The sequence below is a fragment of the Eurosta solidaginis genome, chromosome 5 (assembly GCF_040869045.1).
Source record: "Eurosta solidaginis isolate ZX-2024a chromosome 5, ASM4086904v1, whole genome shotgun sequence".
NCBI classification, from domain to species: Eukaryota; Metazoa; Arthropoda; class Insecta; order Diptera; family Tephritidae; genus Eurosta; species Eurosta solidaginis.
In genome coordinates this window covers 138,001,226-138,028,999 of record NC_090323.1, presented here as the reverse complement: position 1 = coordinate 138,028,999, position 27,774 = coordinate 138,001,226, and positions in this window count along the sequence as shown.

The following is a 27,774-nucleotide window of genomic DNA, read 5'->3' as shown; positions in this document are numbered from 1 at the left end:
ATCTCACCAAATATTTGGTAGCAATTCCAGTTCCGAGCAAACACGCGATAACAGTTGCTAAAGCTGTATTTGAGCACTTCATTCTGATTTATGGTTGCATGAAAACAATCCTAACAGACATGGGAACCGAATACAAAAATTGCTTATTCGAAGAACTATGCAAACTGTTAAAAATTGAGCATAAAACCTCAACACCATACCATCATCAAACTTCGACAGTACACGGGTATTGCCCTTACGAGCTTATATTTGCGAAAAATCCCCCGACGTAGGATTTCTTAAACGAGAATAAAATAAGCCCAGTGTATAATCACGAGGCATATAATAAGGAAATTAAATATAAACTTCAAATAGCACAACAAAGAGCTAGAAAATTAATGAAAGAAGCTAAGGAAAAACAAAAAGCTAATTATGATAAAAGTAGCACCAGTAAATAAATAAAATTAGGCGATCTAGTATTAGTTAGAGAAGAAGCTAGCGATAAGCTAGACAATAGATATAAAGGACGGTATAAAGTAAAGAAAATTGACAAAAATAACAATTTTGCTTTAATACCACATAGAGAAGAAATTAGTAATAGGAATAATAAAGATAAGGAATTAATAATCTATAAGAATAGGCTTAAACACATCTGAAACACCTTTTGATAACAATCTTATATATAATAAATATAATAAGCATTCCACTTTACTCATCGCACATTAAATATCTAAGAAATTGAAAACGATTTTTTTTTTCTCCCAGTTCCATATTTACACAAATTATTATAAATACATAAATAATTGATAATATCTTCAGACAAGCGGATTTTAGGTGGGTGCACACATTTAAAATCCGCCTATAAAATAAATACAATAAATAAAATAAGTAAAATAATTGTTAAATTTAAAAATTTTTATATGTAAAATAATCGTTAAATTGAAAAAAAAAAGATTTGTACAAAACATATATGTAATAAAAGTATCGAGGTCAGCAAATTAGAAACAAAATACACAAATTTTTCACTACAATATCAAATTACAGTAAAATACCAAAATCATTTAAATGCGAACAAAGAGTCTTATAAAATTGTTCACAAAAAAATTATATAATCCTCTTTTTCTAAGGCGGATGGTGTAGCATTATGCGTCATGCCCACCTATGCAATACATTTTCGGCATTACGCATCATGAACTTCTATGCCAATACATTTTAGTAATAGCATAATCATATTACAATATCATACGACATAAATTACATTAACCTAACACAGCGGTTAGCTAACAGCAATGGAATGCCGAATGAAACCCTTGTCAGTTCACACATAACAAATTATGCTTATCGTCAATCTTAGTTTGTCACCAAACTATTTACATACAACCGATAATGTGAATTAAACAAATATTCACATTTCACATAAATATCGATCTGCTGACTTTGCATACAAATCTCCATGTATGCATGCATACCATGCATACAAATCTACATGTATGCATACCATGTATACAAATCTACATGTATCCATACCTCTATTACAAATGTACATATTTTTAGTTAGTTAGTATTAAGACAATTATGAATGTGTAGGTTAAGAAATTACCTATAAAAGAGAAAGAATTTCTTTAATAAAATTAATCATCATCAGACTACCAAAGTCGAAACATTCTTTTTATTTAATAGTAACATTTCAATACTCATTAACACCTTTCGTTTGATACCCATATTGTACAATCGCATTCTAGAGTCACCCCGGGTCCACCTTTATGGCGATATCTCGAAAAGGCGTCCACCTATAGAACTAAGGCGCACTCCCTTTTAAAATGCTCATTAACCCCTTTCATTGCATACCCATATCGTACAAACAAATTCTAGGGTCACCCCAGGTCCACCTTTATGGCGATATCTCTAAACGGCGTCCACCTACGGAACTAAGGATCACTCCCTTTTAAAATACTCATTAACACTTTTTTTTGGTACCCATATCGTACAAACAAATTCTAGAGTCACCCCTGGTCCACCTTTATGCCGATATCTCGAAAAGGCGACCACCTATACAACTAGCACCACTCCCTTTTAAACCCTCATTGATACCTTTAATTTGATACCCATATCGTACAAACACATTCTAGAGTCACCCCTGATCCACCTTAATGGCGATATCTCGAAAAGGCATCCACCGATAGAACTAAACCACACGCTCTTTTGAAATACTCATTAACACCTTTCATTTGATGCCCATATCGTACAAACAAATTCTAGAGTTAACCCGGATCCACCTTTATGGCGATACCCCTAAATGGCGTCCACCTATAGAACTATGGCCCACTCCCTCATAAAATACTCTTTAATACCTTTCATTTGATACACATGTCATAAAAACACATTCCAGAATTACCCTCGGTTCATTTTCCTACATGGTTATTTTCCCTTATGTTGTCACCATAGCTCTCAACTGCGTATGTAATGTTCGGTTACACCCTAACTTAACCTTCCTTACTGTTAGTTGGTTCTAAGGATGGTTTTACTGAATTACGTCAAACAAATTTTAAATCTATTATAAAACTTCAGAAAATTGTTATTTTATGAACTTACGTTTCCGCACTAATTATGGTTTTTGGGTTCTCCAAATCACAAGTCGCTATATACCGCCGATGAAGGTAAGGCCCTATTTCCCTTCCAATCTTCGCCGTGCTCCCTTTTTAGTTTTTCCTACAAATATACGTAGATCTCACGTCCGCTCCGAAATGATCTGCAAACAAAGCAGCAACTCCGCTTGGAACGCTTCCCAAGACAGCCGGTTCTATGTATTGGAGCGACTCGTGGTTTTGCCCGACCAAGGGCCATTTCAGTGTAACCCCATTTAATTTGTTGGGTCCCTTCCACAAATTGTCATTCTCCCAGCAGATCCTTGCAGCGGGACTGCACCATATTCTCTGCTCCGGGAAGGTATCGAACCCTATCCGGGACCTGTACCTGATCCCGGTCAAGAGAAATGATTTTGCTGCGTTTGCCGGAAAATAATCTTTTTAGGACGGTCACACCTGTCAGTGTGTCACGTGTAAGGGATTTTTACACCGGACAGGATGTTTTGGGCTAGACCCCAAAACCCGTCGTCCTCGCAACATTTACAAATCTCTTGTGGCACCGTGCTGCTGAAGCCCAAGCGCGTCCCGCAGTCTGCGTCTTAGAAACTGTTAGTCCCTAGCACCTTGTGCACCGTTTGCCAGCACAAAATATATATGTTTTCGGCATCTGCCAAATGCAGTTCCTGCATTGGACGGTGCCACTTTCCTAGGTGTTCTAGTATTCATCGCGCCATGCTGCTAAGCCGCAAACCCAACTAAACCCGGTACTCCAAGGCTTACACAGGGACTTCCAATTCCAGGGCGACAACAGCACTTGCGTCCTGGTCTCCCTCAACTCAATCATAGTCACCAGTACCTTAGCCCCAGACTGACGATGTCTCCACCGTTGCACTTCACAATACTGCAGTTAAACTATAATTGGTTTACTGGGAAGATAACGATATAGTTTATTTTATGAGGGGGCACAACATCTGCAGGCGGATAGCAGGGGCGAGGTCTTGGCAGACCAAATAGAAGAAACGACGTTCTGCACCATAAACGGAGACGCCCTCTCTCGTATGGTAGGAAGCTGTCACAGTTCGTCAGATTTATCAATCGTGAGCGCAGGACTCGTAAACTGCGTAAACTGACAGCCGATGGTAACATTATGGTAACCACCTACCCATACTCCTTTCGCTTGAGCGATCTGTCGACTTCATCACTACTGAAAAACGGACTTTCATCAATTTTAAAAAAGGAAAGTGGGAAGATTACAAAACTTATAGTGACAATCGTTTTGCTGTCCTCCCTCTCCTTACTGATTCCCACCAAGGGGAACGTGATCATTGCGTCATTGAATCCGCGTCGGCTCGCTTTATTTCCTCCGGAAGAATTCCGGAAATCCGGCTACTTTTTCCAGCCGAGGCAGCAACTCTAGCGAGAGAACTTTACCTTATAAGACAGTACGACCACGGTGACCCCAAATAAGGGATATAAACCGGCACATCAGATTGCTAGTGGATGAACACAGGGGCGAAATGGGGGGAGCACTTAAAGAATTGTACCCTCGCTGCCGGTGTAGGTAACCTATAGGCCACCGTAAAGTCCCTATCGATCTCGACTAAATACAGTGACAAAATTTCTATCACCTTTGGCGATAAAATGCTGTCGGATGCGAAAAAATGCGCGAGCGCTTTCTGCCGATAACATGTAAAGCCAGACGGCGAGCCAACAAACGCGCACGCAAGCATTAATACAGCGCGTCCCCAATTACCATCACGGCCAAAAAGGTTGAAGATGCCATCGTTCATGCTAAATCACTACCACCGCGCTAGACGCCATTAACACGAAAATAAACTGCGGATTAAATAAAAACCCCACCATAGGACAGTACTCGTTGCGCTAGACCTGTCAAAAGCTTTTGATACGGTCAACCATGGCACGTTACTGCAAGACTTAGAAGGGTTCTTCCCTTCCTCCAAGTCTCAAAATGGGACTGCAAATTATCTGTCTATTCAGCAAGCATCGGTGCAATTCAGGAATATAACATCTAAAGCCAGAAGAATTAGACAAGGGGTACAACAGGGTGGTGTCCTCTCCCCACTTTTGTTTCACTTCTACATATCGAAGCTACCATCACCACCTGAATGAGCCACTATCGTTTCCTACGCCGATGACTGCGCAATAATGGCCACAGGCCCAGGCCCACACATCGTTGAGCTTTGTTGTTGTTGTTGTTGTTGTTGTTGCTGTTGTAGCGATATGGACACTCGCCGAAGGCCTTGGGGAGTGTTATCGATGTTGTTGGTCCTTTTCCGGATGCAGGTCCGGTACGTACCGGTAACAAGCACCATTAATGCACAAGCCCGACCATCTCGGGAACGATATGCCATGACCACATGAAACCTTCTAGGCCATACCGCCCTCCCACCCCCTAGATCCATTAGGAGCTTGGGGTCGCCAGAGCCTCGGCTGTCATATAAACAGATTCGGCGCAGTTAGGTAAGGTTGACAAGCTGGAGAAGCTATATATTGCGCTGGCAACTCCTTGAAAGGGTTGCGCTACACAATCCTTTGAATCAATTTAGTATTTTAGTCGCCTCTTAGGCAGGCATACCTGCCGTGGGTATATTCTACGCCCCCTAACCCGCTGGGATTTGTAATAAAATAAACTGCTGTCTCCCTGATCTCTCCAGTTGTTTCGCCTCGCGAAGCCTGACATTGTCACCGACCAAATAATCGGCGGCCTTATTTACAACATGGACGCGCAAACTGTCGACCATATTGAGCATCCACATCGATAGCATTACGCTACCGACTGTCTTACACACAAAAAGTTTGGGCGTGACGTTCGATCAGGATCTAGATTTGGGAGAGCATGCAACCGCATTTGTACATACAATCCGGAGCCGTAATAAAATCCTCAAATCTCTTTCCGGCCGCACCTTGTGTAAAGATAAAGAAACGCGCATTAACACTTACAAAGCAATTGGCCGGCCGATTGCATGCTACGCGTCCCCCATATGGTCGCCAAAACGCTGCCCTCAGAACCGCTAAGGGCTGTTTTCTTATGTCTCCATAATGCCATCTACACAATGAGGCGAGAGTACTCCCCATGAGGTAGAGAAATGAAATGCTGAACAAACAGTTTCTGTTGAATACCCAGAAACCTGGGCATCCCAACAGACATCTGATTGATAAGGGCACATCTCCCAGGGGCTTAAGGGGTCATCTCCGTAATCATTACAAGGAAATACGGCACCTGAGAACACGGCCGTTTGAAGTAAAAAAGCACAAGCAGGCCCTCAGTGATATCCACAAATAGGCGTCGGACCTCTATGGCAGGAATTGCCCGGCGAATCCAGTTCTTATAGAAAAATAACCAGAACTCGCAGAAGAGGAACGCACTCTCCCTAGGGAAACGCGCGTCACTCTAGCTCAAATTCGATCTGGGTACTGTAACAGGTTAAACTCTTGCCTATCCAGAATCAACCCATATATACAAAATGTGTGTCCTGCTTGCAATGTGTGCCTACATCACCCCAACCATCTCTTCAATTGTAATGTGGAACTAACGCCTCTAATACTTCTGTCACTATGGTCCACCCCTGTTGAAAATGCCCGTTTCCTTCGACTCCGTTAGAGGATATTGATGACAATTTGTAATTGGTCGCTGCTATTGGGTGGGGCGAAGCCCTGCTACAACAACAACAACAAACCCACTTAGAAAAAACCTTTTCTACAGTATTTGGATGTTGTTTTCCCGGGCTCTTAAGCTCAGGACTTTCGGTATGGTAGGCACGCTACCACCACAGCCCGGTGGTACAAGTCATAAAAAGACTGGTTTTTAGTGCGATATTTGCATATGCGTAATGAGTATATTTCAGTTTTGATATCATTTGTAATATATTTGTGAGAGCATGTAGCTGGGTACATAACGCTCGGTTTCGGCCGAACTTAGACTTCCTTCCTTGTTTGTATGTTTATATGTATGTAAATGGCAAAAAAATCGCATTTGTAAAGTTTTGTACTACTACATGAAACTTACCAAATCTACATTGCCTTGGTAACTATTTGCATATCCAATACAGACATTTGTGCACATGTAAACTTTAAGTCGATTGAAAAGAGAAACTTTTCTTAAGAGCATATTTTCAACATTTCCTGAAAACCAATGTTTATATTTTGTTATTGGTTTGATGATTTTGCAATCATATGTACAGCAACTGTGACTCTGCGTAAGCTCGTATAAAAGTTTTTTGTTGCAAACTATTCTGTTTCGAAGTACTTCAAAAGTCACACAACAATTGAGATTACTGCCAACTATCAAAGTCTCTATAATGAGATTTTATGCTGGACAATGCCGGCATGTGTCTATAACCATTTCCGACTAGCTATGCTTGTACAAACGCTAGTTGCACTATTGCGATTTTTTTTACAAAAAGGACCTGAATGTACTCAGACGAGTAAGTGATTGCTATAATGGCTGTGCCCACTTCACAGCTACTCATTGCGTCCACGTGCTTGCTATATAGAAAGTTCTTTCGTGAGAATATGAAATGGAGCTGTTCTGTTGCTCAGGCTCAAAGCAGTGAAAGGACCTTCACTGAATTAGTACCGGCAGGTAAAGGAAAACTTGACCTCCCCTTGTGCCCCCAATTGGCGTCAGTTATCGCGAAGCAGGGTTAGCTGGCGTAACGTATTACGAAAGGGCCAAATCTCTTGGGCGGCTAATCGTTATTATGGCGTGTATGTTAACGAGCTTTATGCAGAGTTCAAAATAAAAAATAAAAGAAATATAAATAATTTGCGCGATTTACCTTCGAAAAGATTTTGGATGAGCTTCTCTTCCAATTCGCGTTGTGCTCCTTTTTTTAATCTACCATAAAAATTAGCTGGACGGGACCTACACACACTACGGTTCGGTAGGCGAAGGATGCTAAAACCACACCACGGCAGCCGTGATAGAAACATAGTCCAGCATATAAGAATACAACGGCTATGCTCACTAGTCCAAGTTATGCGAATGAAAGATGATGCTCAGGCAAGAAGGGTATTCTTATCGGAACGATATCGAAAGCAGGCTGGAACGACCGGCCATACGGAAAACGATTAAAATTGCTTTAGTATTACCAATTGGCGCCAGTTAGCACCGCTATTAAGCAACTTACGCACATTGCTGGATGGCAAAAACCATTTATTTATACGGTTAAGAGCCAATTAAGTTAGTAAATTTTCGTTGAAATTTTGAAACCACATTTCTCCATAAAGCGTTCCCAGCCAGAATTTTTTGAAAATTTTGATCAAAAAATATTCAAATATCATACCCCAAAATGATTAAAAACGTTCAAATTTAAAAGCATTTTCTGTTCGAAAATTAACGTATCGTCGGGAGAAAAATGTACCATAAATGTGATTATTCTTGAATAATCATTTATGATTCATATTTCGAAACGCTTTTTATTCATATTTGATATCATTGTAAAATTGAGCTTTAATTGTTTTAGAGTAATATTTGACTACTTTTCAGAGTCATTTTCTTATCATATTCGTGAACATATTTCAATTGTTTTCGTTGAGATTTTTGAATCATTTTTGAATGCGATTATGATGCATTTGTTCTTCATATCTCATTCTAAATAGATACTACATAATAATCTTATTTCATCAGGAGAAGAAAGCATGCGGAAGTGAGCTATTTGAACCACAGGTCACTCGCAAACAAACTTGACCGATATACAAATGCGACTACAACATCCAACATCAGGTATGATCGTCAATGTCTTAAAATACGATACGGCACGGGATGTTGAAGACATATCCAGGTACATATGTCAAGAGAGTTTCACTTACCTGGTCAAATAGCTCACACCTTTTGTATTTTCCAACTATTATGTATTTTCTGGGAAGCCGAAAGTGGAGAAATGATTGGGGAAATCTACGGGCACGAGCAGCATTTTCATTACATTGTCTTGAAGAATGTCTTAATAATAAAAATTTTATATATGTACATATTTTTTCTGGACTTCATGATTGAAAAAATGTGTGTATGTGAAAAAAATAAGATTTCTAATTAAAAGTAACAACAAGTATAAAACTCATTATTCAGTCAACAAATATAGTCAGAAAACATTCAGAAAGCTGATTGAAAAATTATTATAAATTTTTGATCACCTAAAGTAAACACATTTAATTCAAATATGATTCCAAAATGTGATTGAAAAACTATATTCAGTTTTTGATCATCAAAGGTAAACATATTTGATTATTTTTTTGTTGGTTTTTATGAAATATTAAAATTTAATCGTAAAAGGACTTCAAAAATGATTCCAAAAAGTGATCGAAAAATGCTTTTCAGTTTTTGATCATCAAACGTATTCATATTTGATTATTTCTTTTGTTCAATTGTATGATAACTCATTATTTAGTCAGGAAGAGTAATCAAATTGTATTGATATGTAGGGAAATAGAACATTTTATCATCTAAATGCTGAATGGGTTGGATGTAGTAATAAATGTTCATCATACGCCCTGTCAGACCAAAGCATCCAATGGACGCTTTCAGCGAACACAAATTTTATTGACACGTTGCAAACATGTTTCCGTTAGTTGAGCGATAGAATTTTTGATTTATTTATTTATTTATTTATTTATTTATTTATTTATTTATTTATTTATTACAGCGTAAGCCTAGTTTGAACAATATTTATTAAATCACATTGTAGAACTTATCTTATAGATAAGGTTTTACAATGTTCATATAGTCTGCTTTTAAATACATAAATTTCTTCACAATTTTTTATTTCATTAGGCAATTCATTAAAGTTTTTAAATCCTTTATGGAAAAGGTTTTGTTTGTCCACTTCAGTTCTATAGAGTGGCAGTTTAAAATCATTTTTTCTACGGGTATTAAAATTATGGGTTTCGTTTATATATACAACATTATTTGTTAAGTATTCAGGTATATTTCCCTTTCGTATATTGAAGATCATTTTCATAGTATAATAAAAAATAATTTGTTTGACACTTAGCCATTTTAGTTTTATTAGCATGTCGCTTATCGACGCATCTGACTTTTCCCGTAACACAAATCTCATACACCTATTTTGCAATATCTGAAGTCTATCTATTTTTGTATCTGGTATAATGAATAAGACTGATGGGCAATATTTAAAATTAGATTCAATCAATGTTTTGTATACAATATCCTTAAACTCTCTATTTATAAATTTACAGGTTCTTTGCATAAAACCGACTTGTTTAGCTATCTTTCCTACAGTGTATCGAATATGTTCATCAAATTTGAGTTTGTTGTCAATTACAATTCCAAGATATTTTATTGATTTTATTTGCTCTAACATTTCATCTTTCACCCTGAGCTGAATACTCGCAACTTCGCTTTCGATTTTTCGGCTAATAACCATATATTTTGTTTTACTCACGTTAAGTTTAAGTCTGTTACCACATAGCCATTTATATAAACTATCTAAGTCACACTGCATTTTTGTCAATGCAGTTGTTAAACTACTTTCACTTATTCTAAGCAGAGCATCATCCGCAAACAGTTTTATGTTACAGTACTTTACAGCTTTAACAATATCATTAATATAAATCAAAAATAATAAAGGAGCCAATACAGAACCTTGCGGTAACCCTAATGGGACCGAAATTTCGTTCGATACTTCATCACCGATTATGGCTTTTTGTTTTCTACCAGTCAAGTAATTTTGGAACCACTTTAATTCTACACCCTGAATTCCCATGACTTTCATTTTCTGGAGCAAAATGTCTCGGTCCACTGTTTCGAATGCCCTTTTCAGATCCAGGAAAACGCAAACAGTGTCTTTTTTGTTATTTAGATCTTCCTTCCAGTTAGAGATCACTATATTCAGTGCCGTTTCACATGAGTGTTTTCTTCTAAATCCCGATTGTTTACTTATTATTAATTTATTGTCTTCCAAGTAATTTTCTAACTTATTTTTTATAACTGTTTCCATAATTTTTTCGTCACATGGTAGTGTATTTATAGGTCGCATTTCCTCAGGTTTATACGTATTTTTTATTTTTTTTACTGGTATAATGGTCGACGTTTTCCATCTTTGTGGTACAATGCCTGTTTCCATGCTTTCATTTATAATTTTTGCATAAAAATAAGCTGTATACTCTATTGAATCTTTTAAAACTCCTTCTGATAAAAGATTTTTGCCACCAATTTTGTTCTTGAATAGCCGAACTATTTTGACAATGTCATCTGCTACAACTTTATTAAATTTGAATGTCGAACTGCTATCAGATACGGTTAAATTTAAATCAAAATGTTCGATACTTTGGTTTATTTCTAAAACACTGTTTACGAAAAAGTTATTGAGCTCATTCGCAATTTCGATCTTTTCTTCGATTTGCTTATCTAATATTTGAATTTTGTTTATTTCTTGATGATCTTTTTTTAGGTTTATGGTTTGCTTTAGATTTTTCCACATTTCTTTGTTATTATTTTTACCGAATGCTGAATAAAATGATGATTATTAAATTTTAAGGAAACAAACGTTTAATTTTTTCGACGCACTTCATTATTATTACATTCATAACCAACGGTTTAAACTGTCAAAGAACTACCAGAGAAAAATGTATGCTAAGCAATTTAAGGATATATCTAGAGTTGTTAGAAGATCAGGTTTACAGTCTAATAAATTAGAAAAACGCCTTTTTTATTTCATACGGTGCCGACGTTTCGACCTTTTGTTGTGGTCTTCTTCAGAGCCTAGTGACAAAATTATGAAATTAAAATATTACTTATAAAGCCTTGCATTCAACTAAGGGTTAATTCTATTACAGGTACATATATAATTTTTCAAACTTACTTAAAAACAAGTAAGGAAGGCTAAGTTCGGGTGTAACCGAACATTACATACTCAGTTGAGAGCTATGGAGACAAAATAAGGGGAAATCACTATGTAGGAAAATGAACCTCGGGTAACCCTGGAATGTGTTTGTATGACATGCATGTCAAATGAAAGGTATTAAAGAGTATTTTAAGAGGGAGTGGGCCATAGTTTTATAGGTGGACACCTTTTCGGGATATCGCCATAAAGGTGGACCAGGGCTGATTCTAAAATTTGTTTGTACTATATGGGTATCAAATGAAAGGTGTTAATGAGTATTTTAAAAGGGAGTGGGGCTTAGTTCTATAGGTGGACGCCTTTTCGAAATATCGCCATAAGGTGGACCAGGGGTGACTCTGGAATTTATTTGTACGATATGGGTATCAAATGAAAGGTGTTAATAAGTATTTTAAAAGGGAGTGGGCCTTAGTTCTATAGGTGGACGCATTTTCGATATATCGCTATAAAGGTGGACCAGGGGTGGCTCCATAATGTGTTTGTACAATATGGGTGTCAAATTAAAGGTATTAATAAGAATTTTAAAAGGGAGTGGTGGTAGTTGTATATGTGAAGGCGTTTTCGAGATATCGACCAAAATGTGGACCAGGGTGACCCAGAACATCATCTGTCGGGTACCGCTAATTTATTTATATATGTAATACCACGAACAGTATTCCTGCCATGATTCCAAGGGCTTTTGATTTCGCCCTGCAGAACTTTTTCATTTTCTTTTACTTAATATGGTAGGTGTCACACCTATTTTAAAAAGTTTTTCCTAAAGTTATATTTTGCGTCAATAAACCAATCCAATTACCATATTTCAACCCTTTTTTCGTATTTGGCATAGAATTATGACACTTTTTCCATTTTTCGTAATTTTCGATATCGAAAAAGTGGGCGTGGTCATAGTCAGATTTCGGCCATTTTTTATGCCAATAGAAAGTGAGTTCAGATAATTATGTGAACTGAGTTTAGTAAAGATATATCGATTTTTGCTCAAGTTATCGTGTTAATGGCCGAGCGGAAGGACAGACGGTCGACTGTATATAAAAACTGGGCGTAGCTTCAACCGATTTCGCCCTTATTCACAGAAAACAGTTATCGTCCTAGAATCTAAGCCGCTACCAAATTTCACAAGGATTGGTAAATTTTTGTTCGACTTATGGCATTAAATGTATCCTAGACAAATCAAATGAAAAAGGGCGGAGCCACGCCCATTTTGAAATTTTCTTTTATTTTTGTATTTTGTTGCACCATATCATTACTGGAGTTGAATGTTGACATAATTTACTTATATACTGTAAAGATATTAAATTTTTTGTAAAAATTTCACTTAAAAAAAAAATTTTTTTTTAAAGTGGGGTGGTCGTTCACCGATTTTGCTAATTTTTATTAAGCATACATATAGTAATAGGAGTAACGTTCCTGCCAAATTTCATCATGATATCTTCAACGACTGCCAAATTACAGCTTGCAAAACTTCTAAATTACCTTCTTTTAAAAGTGGGCGGTGCCACGCCCATTGTCCAAAATTTTACTTATTTTCTATTCTGCATCATAAGTTCAACGAACCTACCAAGTTTCATCGCTTTATCCCTCTTTGGTAATGACATATCGCAATTTTTCGTTTTTTCGAAATTTTCGATATCGAAAAAGTGGGCGTGGTTATAGTCCGATATCGTTCATTTTAAATAGCGATCTGAGATGAGCGCCCAGGAATCTACATAGCAAATTTCGTCAAGATGTCTCAAAATTTACTCAAGTTATCGTGTTAATGGGCAGACGGACGGACGGACGGACAGACGGACGGACGGACGGACATGGCTTAATCAATTTTTTTTTCGATACTGATGATTTTGATATATGGAAGTCTATATCTATCTCGATTCCTTTATATCTGTACAACCAACCGTTATCGAATCAAAGTTAATATACTCTGTGAGCTCTGCTCAACTGAGTATAATTACTGCGTTCTTCTTCGTTAGTTTTAATTATACATTTGTTTGTTTTCTGCATCAAAAATGGTGTGGAAAACATGGTCAAGGAATAGTTTTTAAGCAAATAACAAATACGGAAGATTCTATAAATTTTTTTAATTATTTAAAGTAATGCAAAATGATCAGGTATATAAAAACATGAATATAATAATAATAGCCGTGTTTTTTAACACGCGCGTATACGTTTCGTTTGCGCGTGTTAAAAAACGCCTATCTTCGCTCAGATAATGCTTAGGAGACCCATCTAGCGGCTGTGGTAAAACAACTAGCTACAGCAACAGGGTGTACCGAAAAGCGGAGACGCAACGCTCTGATGGCCATAGGGTATAACATATAGCTGAATCAGTTGCGATGAATTGTGGACACACATATAATACATAGAATTAGTGTACAGGGTGAAACAAAGACACATATTTCAGTTACATCTGAGTATAATGCGTATTGAAATTTAGTAGGACAAAATTTATGCGCAGCAATTTCAGAGGTGTATTTATAGTTTGTCTCTTAGCAGTCAATATAAAGTTTAAGCGTAAACGGATATACGCGTGTTAAAAAACACGGCTAATATAAGTAAGCACAACTATTTGTATACATATACATGGGTTTGACGTTTTCTTTATGCTTGTTTGTTGACGGTTGATTGATTGCTGATGTCACTTGAGGATGCACGCATAGATGTCGCTGATGGACTTCGCTTCTATGCTTCTTTTGTTTACACAATTTTTATCTGCTTTTATGTGTATTTCTTCTAAGAGCATTCTCTTCCTCCAGTTGTTCTCTCTTGCTAATACCTTGGCATAGTTGAAGTCAAATTTGTGTCCAAGAGTAATAGCATGGTGAGCAAGTGCGCTTGGTTCTATTCTGCGTTTTTCAATATCATTGCTATGTTGGTTCAAACGTCTGTATAGATGTTGAGATGTGGTGTCTATATAACACCTCTTTTTGTGACAATCGATGCAATCTATTTTATAAACAACGTTTTTTTCTTTTTTTTGTGGTATTTTATCTTTCATTTTGTTGTATTATTGTCCAACGTTGTTGTTGTTTTTGTATGCAAATCGTATTTTCTTGATCGTGTTTTCCACACCATTTTTGATGCAGAAAACAAACAAATGTATAATTAAAACTAACGAAGAAGAACGCAGTAATTTTTATTAAGTTTGAAAAATTATATATGTACATGTAATAGAATTAACCCTTAGTTGAATGCAAGTATAAGTAATATTTTAATTTCACAATTTTGTCACTAGGCTCTGAAGAAAACCACAACAAAAGGTCGAAATGTCGGCACCATATGAAATAAAAAAGGCGTTTTTCTAATTTATTAGACTGTAAACCTGATCTTCTAACAACTCTAGTTACAACAAAACAGTCGGTAGTACAAAATGATTAAAGATATATCCAAACACTACTCGACCAAATATACCCAACGGTGCATTCAGAAAGTTATCTCTCCACGGTTGATGAACATTTGTATTTGCTGAAAGCGACCAATGAAAGCCTGTATGCTTGTAAATAGTCACAATAGTGTCAGAATATTTGGACTGGTTGAGAAAAGAAAAGATACTTCACTTTACAGTGGCCCACTTCATCTGCTTTACCAAAAATTATCATCTTAATCATGTTTGATAGTAAACAAACCAGTAACTTCATATAGTGGCAACACAGGACATAAGCCAGAGGGCACATATCCCCATACAACCGATATTTCACTAAAGAGGATTTTTGTCATATCTTTTTCAATTCTTCAGATTGAAGCATCAAACTTCACCATATGTTTTCGTATATTACAAATATTTTTGTCTGCAAAAATTGATGAGATCGGTCGCATATATAGCATATATCCCCCACAACCGGTTGTTCAGATAAAAAGCTTTTCGTAATTACTGTCCTATTTTAACAGCTAGAGACTTCAAATTTCATCAAATGCTTACGCTTACGTCATATACTGTTTAGATAAGTGATTCATTGTCTTAGCTATTTCATGCAGAACACAAAAAATGTGAAACTTTGCGTCCTCACATAAAATACCTAATTTTCTTTTATTTTATATTTATCTCAAATATTTCACTACATATTTTATATCTTATACAGCCGAATATTTGAATATTACGAATGGGATAAGATTATTGTTCAGCCCCATTCATGAGAGGTATGAAGTCTTCGGCACAGCCGAAGACAGTCCCGTCCTTGCTTGTTTTTATTAAAATATAAATATATCAAAATCTTGTTTCTGATGAGTATGAATGAATGAAATTAAGATACTCCTCTAGGTAAACTTTTTTATACTGTTCTTCGATTTTAAAGCGGGGTCAATGGTGCCGTTTGTCGTATCGCTGTAGTCGTATCCCTAACGTAATCAGCTGTTTATCGTTACGACGGTTAACCAAAAACCAATTGGTTGACTACGATACTATTACGACTTAGCGGCATCAATAATCGATTGCATTGATTCCCATAAGGTTGGTCGAATCAGCTGTTATAAGGTTACCGATACGGTTACCGATAAAGCACCAATGTCTGTAGCTTTAGGCTTGTGAAAGGTTTTAATGGAGAAATATCCCCGGACGAGGAACATATTTCTCGATAGGTGTGAGCACAAATCTTGAAAAATCCAACAACCACATGCAAAATTTGCTACCGCCTTTTTACATGTATCCAGCGTCGTATTATAGTTCCCGCGAGCATGACACATCATTAGATACCTCTGCCGACAGTTTTGGACGTGTGTAGCTGGGCCTAAATAAATAAATGTTGTTCTTTAATAATACTAGGCTCACTTCTCATTAGTCATCACTTGTATTGAGCACTTTTACATTTTATATATCCACCAATTTTGCGCTGAATTGGACACAACTTGCCAAATTGAACCAATACTTCTACAATCTAGCGATTTATGATTTTGCCAATAAGCCTTATTTCCACAGCTTTTACTGCTTGCTAGCGCTCACGGCAAAGAGCTAACGTAACTAAAATTTATCTAAGTAGCCCGTGAGTTTATATTTTTAAGCATTAAAGAATTTAGGCGATGGCGATTGCTGGAATTCGGGTGCTGAAAATATATCTCAGCCGCAAAATTTTAGTGAAGAAACCCCGGGTGCCTATGAAGGAGAGCAAACACTAAGGGCAGAATACGAAAATAAACTGTACGAAATAGTTATTATTTGTTCATCAACCATTATGTCAATCGAAACATTTCCAATTTTTTGCGAACAATTAAATTCCTTCAAGTGAAGAATCTTTTCATTCCTCCATACCTACCTACCAGTCAAAAAAGCTGACATGGAGAGTGACTGTCATGAATCGCCAGACAGATGTGTTTGGTTGCTCGTGGAAAATTGATTTAAATGCCCATTTGTATTTCAAACCAACTTTTCTTTTGAATGAATCTATTGAAAATCAGGCTTCGTATTTATATTCATTTTTAAAGTCTAATTAATTGAGAAAATAAATATTAGCTGTCAGTTACGCAGATCTTAAAAACAAATAAATGTAAGGCGCGATAACCTTCGAAGAGATTTTAGGCCGAGCTTCTCTTCTAATTTGTGCCGTGCTCCTTTTCAATTTTCCCTACAAATTGGCGGGACGGGACCTACTCATTTTATGCCTACTCCGAACGGCATCTGCAAGGTAGACGAGTTTTCACTGAGAGCTTTTCATGGCAGAAATACACTCGGAGTGCTTGCCAAACACTGCCGAGGGGCGACCCGGTTAGAGAAATTTTCCTCCAATTGAAAAATCTTGTTTCGAAAACTTTGATGTAGTTTTGCCTGGGTCGTGAACACAGGATATTCCTTGTGGTAGGCGGACCACGCTACCATCACACCACGGCGGACGCCATAGATCTTGCAAAGTTTAAATTCAATCGAGCTCATATGACTGGTTTTCAATGGGAACATTTTGGTTAAACTTTAGTTCAGAAAATTTCCATTTTTCAAATTTCTGGAATAAAATTTAAGCATAAATATAAAGATATAAAAATTGAGTTTATTCTCTAATAGTTTATGATATAGACCACAAAATTTTAAAAACGCTGTACAGGTGAAACTTTTTATACTCAGCTGAGCAGAGCTCACAGAGTATATTAACGTTGGTCGCATAACGGTAATCCGTAACGGCATAAACTAATCGAGATAGATATAGACTTCTATATATCAAAATGATCTGGGTGAAAAAAGAAATTCATTTAGCCATGTCCGTCCGTCCGTCCGTCTGTCCGTCCGCCTTTAAACACGATAACTTGAGTAAATTTTGAGGTATCTTGATGAAATTTGGTATGTAGATTCCTGGCCGCTCATCTCAGATCGTTATTTAAAATGAATGAAATCGGACTACAACGACGCCCACTTTTTCGATATCGAAAATTTCGATATTTCGAAAAACCGAAAAAGTGCGATAATTCATTACCAAAGACGGATAAAGCGATGAAACTTGGTAGGTGCATTGACCTCATAACGCAAAATAGAAAATTATAAAAATGTTGGACAATGGGCGTGGCACCGCCCACTGTTAAAAGAAGGTAACTTAAAAGTTTTTCAATCTGTAATTTGGCAGTCATTGCAGATATCATGATGAAATTTGGTAGGCACGTTACTCCTATTACTATATACGTGATAAATAAAAATGAGCGAAATCGGATGACGAAACCGCCCACTTTAAAAAAAAAAAATTTTTAGGTCAAATTTTAACAAAAAATTTAATATCTTTACAGTATAAAAGTAAATTATGTCAACATTCGACTCCAGTAATGATATGGTGCAACAAAATACAAAGATAAAAGAAAAATTCAAAATGGGCGTAACTCCGCCCTTTTTCATTTAATTCGTCTAGAATACTTTTAATGCCATAAGTCGAACAAAAATTTACCAATTCTTGTGAAATTTTGTAGGGACATATATTCTATGACGATAACTGGTTTCTGTGAAAATGAGCGAAATCGGTTGAAGCGACGCCCAGTTTTTATACACAGTCGACCGTCTGTCCTTCCGCTCGGCCGTTAACAAGATAACTTGCGCAAAAAACGATATATCTTAACTAAACTTAGTTCACGTACTTATCTGAAGTCACTTTATCTTGGTATAAAATATGGCCTAAATCCGAAAATTACGAAAAGTGAAAAAAATGCCATAATTCTGTACCAAATATGAAAAAAGAGATGAAACATGGTAATGGGATTGGTTCATTGACGCAAAATATAACTTTAGAAAAAACTTTGTAAAATGGGTGTGACACCTACCATATTAAGTAGAAGAAAATGAAAAAGTTCTGCAGGGCGATATCAAAAGCCGTTGGAATCTTGGCAGGAATACTCTTCTTGGTATGACATATATAAATAAATTAGCGGTACCCGACAGAAGATGTTCTGGGTCTCCCTGGTGCACATTTTGGTCGATATCTCGAAAACGCCTTCACATATACAACTAAGGGCTACTCCCTTTTAAAACCCTCAATAATACTTTTAATTTGATTCCCATATCGTATAAACACATTCTAGAGTCACCCCTAGTCCACTCTTATTGCGATATCTCGAAAAGGCGTCCACCTATAGAACTAAGGCCCACTACGTTTTAAATTATCATTAACACCTTTCATTTCATGCACATGTCATACAAACACATTCTAGGGTTACCCTAGATTCATTTTGCTAAATGGAGATTTTCCCTAATTTTGTCTCCAAAGCTCTCAGCTGAGTATGTAATGTTCGGTTACACCCGAACTTAGCTTTCCTTACTTGTTACTTTTAATTTTAAACTTTTCATCGAAAATAATATTTTTCAAGTATCTGGACCAAAATAAGACCAAGATATCTTAGAAATTGCTTGAAACTATTTAGTGGTTTTAAGTTGTATAAAAAACTTAAAATCAGCAGTAAACTTTGCTAGGCCTAAAAAATAAACTAAAATTTTTGACCGTGTAAGTAATGCACTAACTATTAGGGTCATTTACAAAAATGTTTTAATAAAGCAATTGAGCAAATCATTCAAGTAATCGGAAAGTGGTTTAACAGGTGATCCAGGCTGTTTTCTATTATGACCGTTTTTTCAAATATTCGCTACTTGTATATTCTGCTTACTTCAACAAAACTTTGAAATGTTGGTAACTACACATGCTTCACTTTTTGAAACGAAAGTTCAACTTTTTCACTCTGTTCAGTTTTTTCGTTCTACTGTAAAATTTTTTTATACTCAGTTGAGCAGAGCTCACAGAGTATATTAAGTTTGATTGGATAACGGCTGGTTGTACATATATAAAGGAATCGAGATAGATATAGACTTCCATATATCAAAATAATCAGGATCGAAAAAAAATTTGATTGAGCCATGTCCGTCCGTCCGTCCGTTAACACGATAACTTGAGTAAATTTTGAGGTACCTTGATGAAATTTGGTATGTAGGTTCCTGAGCACTCATGTCAGATCGCTGTTTAAAATGAACGATATCGGACTATAACCACGCCCACTTTTTCGATATCGAAAATTTCGAAAAAACGAAAAATTGCGATAATTCATTACAAAAGAGAGATAAAGCGACGAAACTTGGTAGATGAGTTGAACTTATGACGAAGAATAGAAATCTGGTAAAATTTTGGACAATGGACGTGGCACCGCCCACTTTTAAAAGAAGGTAATTTAAAAGTTTTGCAAGCTGTAATTTGGCAGTCGTTGAAGATATCATGATGAAATTTGGCAGGAACGTTACTCCTATTACTATATGTACGCTTGATAAAAATTAGCAAAATCGGAGAAGGACCACGCCCACTTTAAAAAAAAAAATTTTTTAAAGTAAAATTTTAACACAAAATTTAATATCTTTACAGTAAATAAGTAAATTATGTCAAGATTCAACTCCAGTAATGATATGGTGCAACAAAATACAAAAATAAAAGAAAATTTCAAAATGGGCGTGGCTCCGCCCTTTTTCATTTAATTTTTCTAGGATACTTTTAACGCCATAAGTCGAACAAAAATTAACCAATCCTTTTGAAATTTGGTAGGGGCGTAGATTTTTTGACGCTAACTCTATTCTGTGAAAATGGGCGAAATCGGTTGATGCCACGCCCAGTTTTTATACACAGTCGTCCGTCTGTCCTTCCGCATGGCCGTTAACACGATAACTTGAGCAAAAATCGACATATCTTTAATGAACTTAGTTCACGTGCTTACTTGAACTCACTTTATCTTGGTATGAAAAATGAACGAAATCCGACTATGACCACGCCCACTTTTTCGATATCGAAAATTACGAAAAATGAAAAAAATGCTATAATTCTATACCAAATACGAAAAAAGGGTGAAACAGTGAAAGGTAAGGTAATTGGATTGTTTTATTGAAGCGAAATAAACCTTAAGAAAAAACTTTATAAAATGGTTGTGACACCTACCATATTAAGTAGAAGAAAATGAAAAAGTTCTGCAGGGCGAAATAAAAAAACTTTAAAATCTTGGCAGGTATTACATATATAAATAAATTAGCGGTATCCAACAGATGTTGTTGTGGGTCACCCTGGGCCACATTTTGGTCGATATCTGGAAAACACCTTCACACCACTCCCTTTTAAAACTCTCATTAATACCTTTACTTTGATACCCATATCGTACAAACTCATTCTAGAGTCACCCCTGGTCCACCTTTATGGCGATATCTCGAAAAGGCGTCCACCTATAGAACTAAGGCCCACTCCCTTTTAAAATATCATTAATACGTTTAATTTGATACCCATATCGTACAAACACATTCTAGATTCACCCCTGGTCCACCTATACAACAACCACCACTCCCTTTCAAAACCCTCATTAATACCTTTAATTTGATAGCCATATCGTACAAACACATTCTAGAGTCACCCCTGGTCCACCTTTATGGCGATATTTCGAAAATGCGACCACCTATACAACAACCACCCCTCCCTTTCAAAACCCTCATTAATACCTTTAATTTGATAGCCATATCGTACAAACACATTCTAGAGTCACCCCTGTCCACCTTTATGGCGATATTTCGAAACGGCGTCCACCTATAGAACTAAGGCCCAATCCCTTCTAAAATACTCATTAACACCTTTCGTTTGATGCCCATATTGAACAAGCAAATTCTAGGGTCACGCCTGGTCCACCTTTATGGCGATATCTCGAAACGGCGTACACCTATGGAACTAAGGATTAAAAAAATAAATGTAAGGCGCGATAACCTCCGAAGAGATCTAAGGCCGAGCTTCTCTTCCAATTTGCGTCGTGCTCCTCTTGATTTCCCCTACAAATTGGACGGACGGGACCTACATGTTTTGTGCCGACTCCGAACGGCATCTGCAAGGCAGATGAGTTTTCACTGAGAGCTTTTCATGGCAGAAGTACACCCGGAGCGCTTGCCAAACACTGCCGTGGGCGACCCCGCTTAGAAAAATTTTCTTCTAATTTAAAAACCTTATTTCTAAAATTTTGATGTTGCTTTGCCCGGGGTGCGAACCCAGAGTGGTAGGCGGAGCACGCTACCATCACACCACGGTGGCCGCCTAACACTAACTAAGGACTACTCCCTTTTAAAATACTCATTAACACCTTTTATTTGATACCCATATCGTACAAACGCATTCTAGAGTCACCCCTGGTCCACCATTATGGCGATATCTCGAAACGGCATCCACCTATAGAACTAAGGCCCACTCCCTTTTAAAATACTCATTAACACCATTCGTTTGATGCCCATATTGTGCAAACAAATTCTAGGGTCACCCCTGTTCCACCTTTGTGGCGATATCTCGAAACGGCGTCCACCTATGGAACTAAGGATTACTCCCTTTTAAAATACTCATTAACACCTTTCATTTGATACCCATATCGTACAAATGCATTATAGTCACCCCTCGTCCACCTTTATGGCGATATCTCGAAAAGGCGACCACCTATACAACAACCAAACTCCCTTTTAAAACCCTCATTAACACCTTTTATTTGATACCCATATCGTACAAACGCATTCTAGAGTCAACCCTGATCCACCTTTATCGCTATATCCCTAAATGGCGTCCACCTATAGAACTATGGCCCACTCCCTCATAAAATACTCTTTAATGCCTTTCATTTGATACACATGTCATACAAACACATTCCAGGGTTTCCCTCGGTTCATTTTCCTACATGGTTATTTTCCCTTATGTTGTCACCATAGCTCTCAACTGAGTATGTAATGTTCGGTTACATCCGAACTTAACCTTCCTTAATTGTTTTTAAATGAAGTTAGCAGATTTTACTGCGCTGTCGACGATATAACTTATTATAGTGCACATAAGCTCTTTATTACTTACTTGCATGCAAATGCAGATTATAGAGCAATGAATTGAAATTGGTTATTAAATTTAAAATACGTATTAGCAAACTATTAATAGGTAAGTGCAGATAGTGAGAAATTTTTTAAGCGTTAATAGTACAGTCTATTTCGAATCTTAATTAATGGCAAATGCGAGAAATTGTGATATAGACAAAGCAATTAATTAAACCATTGATTAAGTTAATTGTTAGGTGAAGGAATGCAAATGGATAGAAACTCATAAATTGTCCGTTAGACAGCGACAATGAAACCTTACACATTTGACTCGTCTAACCAGGTGCGGCTTAACAAAAAGTGCAAAAAAGAATCCAATCTTAACAAATTTCTAAATATATGTATTTGTAATATTTTAGCTTGGTATGTATTTTTGTATGTGCTTGTATTCCCCTGTATATCGTGCTAAGTTTCCCGCTTCCGTGCGGTGTATTTGTGTCCATTCCATTAAAATGACATAGCAAATTCCCGACACGTAGTGTTGTCGATAACAACCTTTTGCCACCAAATGTCGTACCGTAAATTACTACAAGGGCCATCGTTTCTAATTAAGTAATTGAAGGCAATAGCTGGGATTTATAGCTCGATTGCCGCGTGTATAGCAACAACTCTACTAGCGTTACGCACAGACCCATACATACACATTCTCAGACTCATAAACGCTACTGATTGGTTGCGAGCGTGATCGACTCACGTAGTGTCCTCTTCGCATGTCCCTTCTTGTAAGAATGTGTATGTATGTTTCTGTTAGCGGCGTTACGAATGTTGTACATACAATTACATTTTATTCCGTGTTTAGAAGTAACATTAACATTTGATAACAAACTCATAAATTTTCGATAACAAATCGAGAACATTCTGATAACAAATCGATAACTTTTCGTTAACCAATCGAAACATTTTCTATAACAAATCGTAATGTTTTAGTAGCAACTCAACAACTTTTTGATGACAATTCAATAACTTTCGATTACAAATTGATTACTGGATTACCTGGACTGGATTACCCCATACCGTGAGCAAATATGAGGGGAAAATATATCCACTGCCGTGAAGGTTTTTAGAAAAATCAAGTAATCTGCCTAACTGCTGTAAGGAGTCGGCATACAAGATAGAGATCCGCTAATGTATGTTGAAGAAGCTTGGCCTTAATCCTACACAAAATATGTAATGTTCGTAAGTTCTGGCTACTGCAAATTCTCGGTTGCTGCCAATCATTCGCTTAGACAAATGTAGATATTCGTAAATGTCTTAGTGTCAGTATATGCACATTTTTTTACCTTTCATGAAAATGAAATGGTATATTAACTTTGGTCCGATGTTTGTAACGTTGAGAAATCTAGAAGATAGACTCACCATTAAGTATACCGAATTGATCAGGGCGACGAACTGAGTTGATATAGCCATGTCCGTCTGTCCGTCTGTCTGTTTGAACGCAAACTAGTCCCTCAAATTTTGAGATATCTCAATAAAATTTGGCACAAGGATGTACTTTTGTATTATATTAGACATTTGTCGGATCCGGTAGGATCGGACCACTATAACATATATCTCCCATCCAACCGATCGTTCAGATAAAACGATTTTGGTCATTCCTGCCGCAATTTAAGAAGCATAAACGTGTAACTCGGTGATATATATTCTAATATATCATAGAAGATGTTCTAAAAAAATCACTTTGATCGGAGCTATATATAGTGTATATCCCATACAAGCGATCGTTCAGATAGAAAGATTTTTGGCCATGTATCCCTTAGTTTCCAATATAAAAACGTGAAACTTGGTGATATATATTATAATATATCATAGAATATTTCCTGTAAAAATCATTTCGATCGGAGCTATATATAATATATATCCCATACAACCGATCGTTCAGATAGAAAGATTTTTGGCCATGTATCCCTTATTTTCCAATATAAAAACGTGAAACTTGGTGATATATATTATAATATATCATAGAAGATTTCCTGTAAAAATCATTTCGATCGGAGCTATATATAATATATATCCCATACAACCGATCGTTCAGCTAAGGGGTTTTTTGCCATTTTTTATTTTATATTTATCTTAAAAATCGTTTAGGTATGTACATCTATATATTTCTTAGATTATACATCCGATTATTTGGAGAATACGAACGGGATAAGATTATTGTTCAGCCCAATTCATGAAAGGTGTGAAGTCTTCGGGACAGCCGAAGACAGTCCCGTCCTTACTTGTTTATTTCCAGATTGCCGCTGATACTCACTTAAGTTGTTTTCGGTGGCTTTGTGGGTGCACCTACAGTCAAATATTTGTCAAACGTCCGATTTTCCAGTAGAGGTTGTGTGGCAATTTGTACAGACAAATATGTCTGTATGGATATAACAATGCCCGTTATACTTTTGTGTGGTGAATGTGAATAGTTGACACGCAATAACAACTTCCCATTATATGAACGTTTATCTTCTTGGTAGTGAGCATCGGAATAAGGTGGCAGCTTCTAGCGCGACATTTTGTTGATTTACCACGTTGTGTTTGTCACTACTGCAAAATATCTCCTAATATGTACATTTATGTATGTACAAAAAATTGGTATATATTAGCATGTTCGATTATTCGACCAAAACCGAGTCATTCAAAAAATGACAGTTCCAAAAAGATGTTTTGTTTTTTTTTTTTTGCATGGATACCTCATTGCTGTTAAAATTGTTAGATCATATCATCCATTTTTTTCATATTGGAATTTTGTTTTTTGCTATTGCTCCGGCTCTAAACATGAACAGAGCATGGAGCAGAGCCATATCATAAAAAAATTATATCAATTATTTTGCTCTACTACGAGCCAAGTCGTGTTTTTTTTTTAAATCGGTGCAAATAGCAGACTGAAAATTTCAAACGAAATGCTAACCGGTAATCCCTTTGGCTTCTAGAAAAAACCCAGAGTCTAGACGTTAGCTCCATTTGGCTAATCTCCCAAATACAAGCAGAGTAAGGAAGCTCTGTTTCAGTACTGGAGAGAAATAAGAATTGTGCAGCGCTTAGGAGCCGTTTTCGACCCAGCCCAACTGGATAAAAACCGCAAGGAAACGGCCCGTGAGCCCATAGAAGTAGAAGGCAGCTCGCTGGCAAGAGCTTTGCAGGTGAAACAGCCTTCATGTAATCCTTAAAAACCTGGCCTTAAATACATAAACAGTTTTGTAGAATTTGTTCGCTTTGACACTTGCCCGCGTAGAGTATGATTATTTCTGCGTCGAGAGAGTGCTTTACTTTACACATATCCATCAACAGTGACGTGAGTACCTAGACGCGAATGCGCCGATTCTTTCTTGAATTCCAGAAAGCACTTCGTCTAGTCCTCATTTACCGCAAGACCTAATTTTTTACTTCTTTATCTAATCCTTATGAGACAGAACTTCCGCCGTTTTTTTTTAAGGCTAACGATATCGAGATTATAGCCATACGCAAATCGCTCGAAAAGGTTGTTGTTGTAATGATAAAGATACCACCCGAAAATTTTGGGGAGTGTTATCAATGTTCATGATCCTTTGTCGGACATATATCCAATACGCTCCAGTAACAAGCACCATTAACGGTACAAGCCCGACCATATCGCAAACAATGACCACATTGAACCTCTCAAATCACTCTCATATAGGTCCAACCCAATACTTGCCGACCTGTTGGTGTTGCTCAACGTCGTCTGACCAAGCTTTATTAGCTTTGCAGGAAACCCAAATTCAGACATAGCAGAATAAAGCAAATCTTTTTCGCAATGTCAAAGGCTGCTTTAAATCGAAAAATAGATCTTACGTGTCGATTCTCTTATCGAGAGGCCTCTTCGGGATCTGGCGTATCGCGAAGATCTGGTCGATAGTAGGTATACCTGTCAGTTCGTTGACTTTGGGCTTTAATCTTTCGTACAATACGCTTGATATGACCTTAACCGCGACATTAATCACGCTGAGTTAATTTCTTGGCTTGCGGGTTCGACTTTCTCAAGAAAAGTTTCTTAGAGAAAATTCATCTGATTTGCAGACGCCGTTCAGAGTTGATATAAAACAGGTAGGGCCTACCCCGTCAATTTGTAGCGGGACGCACACCGGAATTGAAAGCTCGGCGTGAATCTTTTTGGGGCTAAATCGCGCCGAGTATTTATTTACGTGTTTTATTTTTCATAACCGTCTAGAGGGGTGAGACTGGAAAAAATCGATTATAAGGACCACCCGCATGTATATAGGTACATACATATTGTGCTATATACGATTGTGGGTCATTTTATTTCAGTGAGTTGACATCGATTTGGTATTGAATTCCCCTATGGGCACAAGGTGTAGCAATATCAATTTTCGCATTAATTGGTTGGATTATAGGAATACAAATTACATGATTATTGACATTGCATGAACTTGAGTTGTAAGTGAAAGTAAGGGAATACCATCTGCAAAACAGTTTGAGGTTTGTTGTTTCCCTATTTACTCTGGAACGGGTAAGTGACAGTGAGAAAATAAATCATGAAATGAAATAAAATGTATATAAGGGCGGGCGGATTTTTTCAAAACCTTTGCATTTCGAAGGCCACTCGACTCGGTTGGCAAATTTTAAAAATATATTCACCTCGATTTGCGACCAAATTTACTAAATCAATTTCTGTTTATATTTGTTGGGACAATAAGTTTTAACTTTATGGGAATCTTTTGGAGCTTTTCGGCCGATGAATTTTAGCAAAAAACAAGGTTTTCTCTTTTTCCTTCTACATGTTTCGGTGTTATTTTGCTCCTTGCTCAAGAAATCTATTCATTTGGACAAAAAACATAAAATAATTAAAACATCGGCAAAAGCATATATAATTTTCTACTAAACACTTACCTTAATTGTATTTGACAATATTTCTACTTAAAACATATCAATTTAGTCAATCATTTGGCAACACTTATTATACCCAGCTGAGCAGACCTCACAGATTATATTAATTTTGTTCGCATAACGGTACCCCGTAACGGCATAAACTGATCGATATAGATATAGACTTCTATATACCAAATGATCTGGG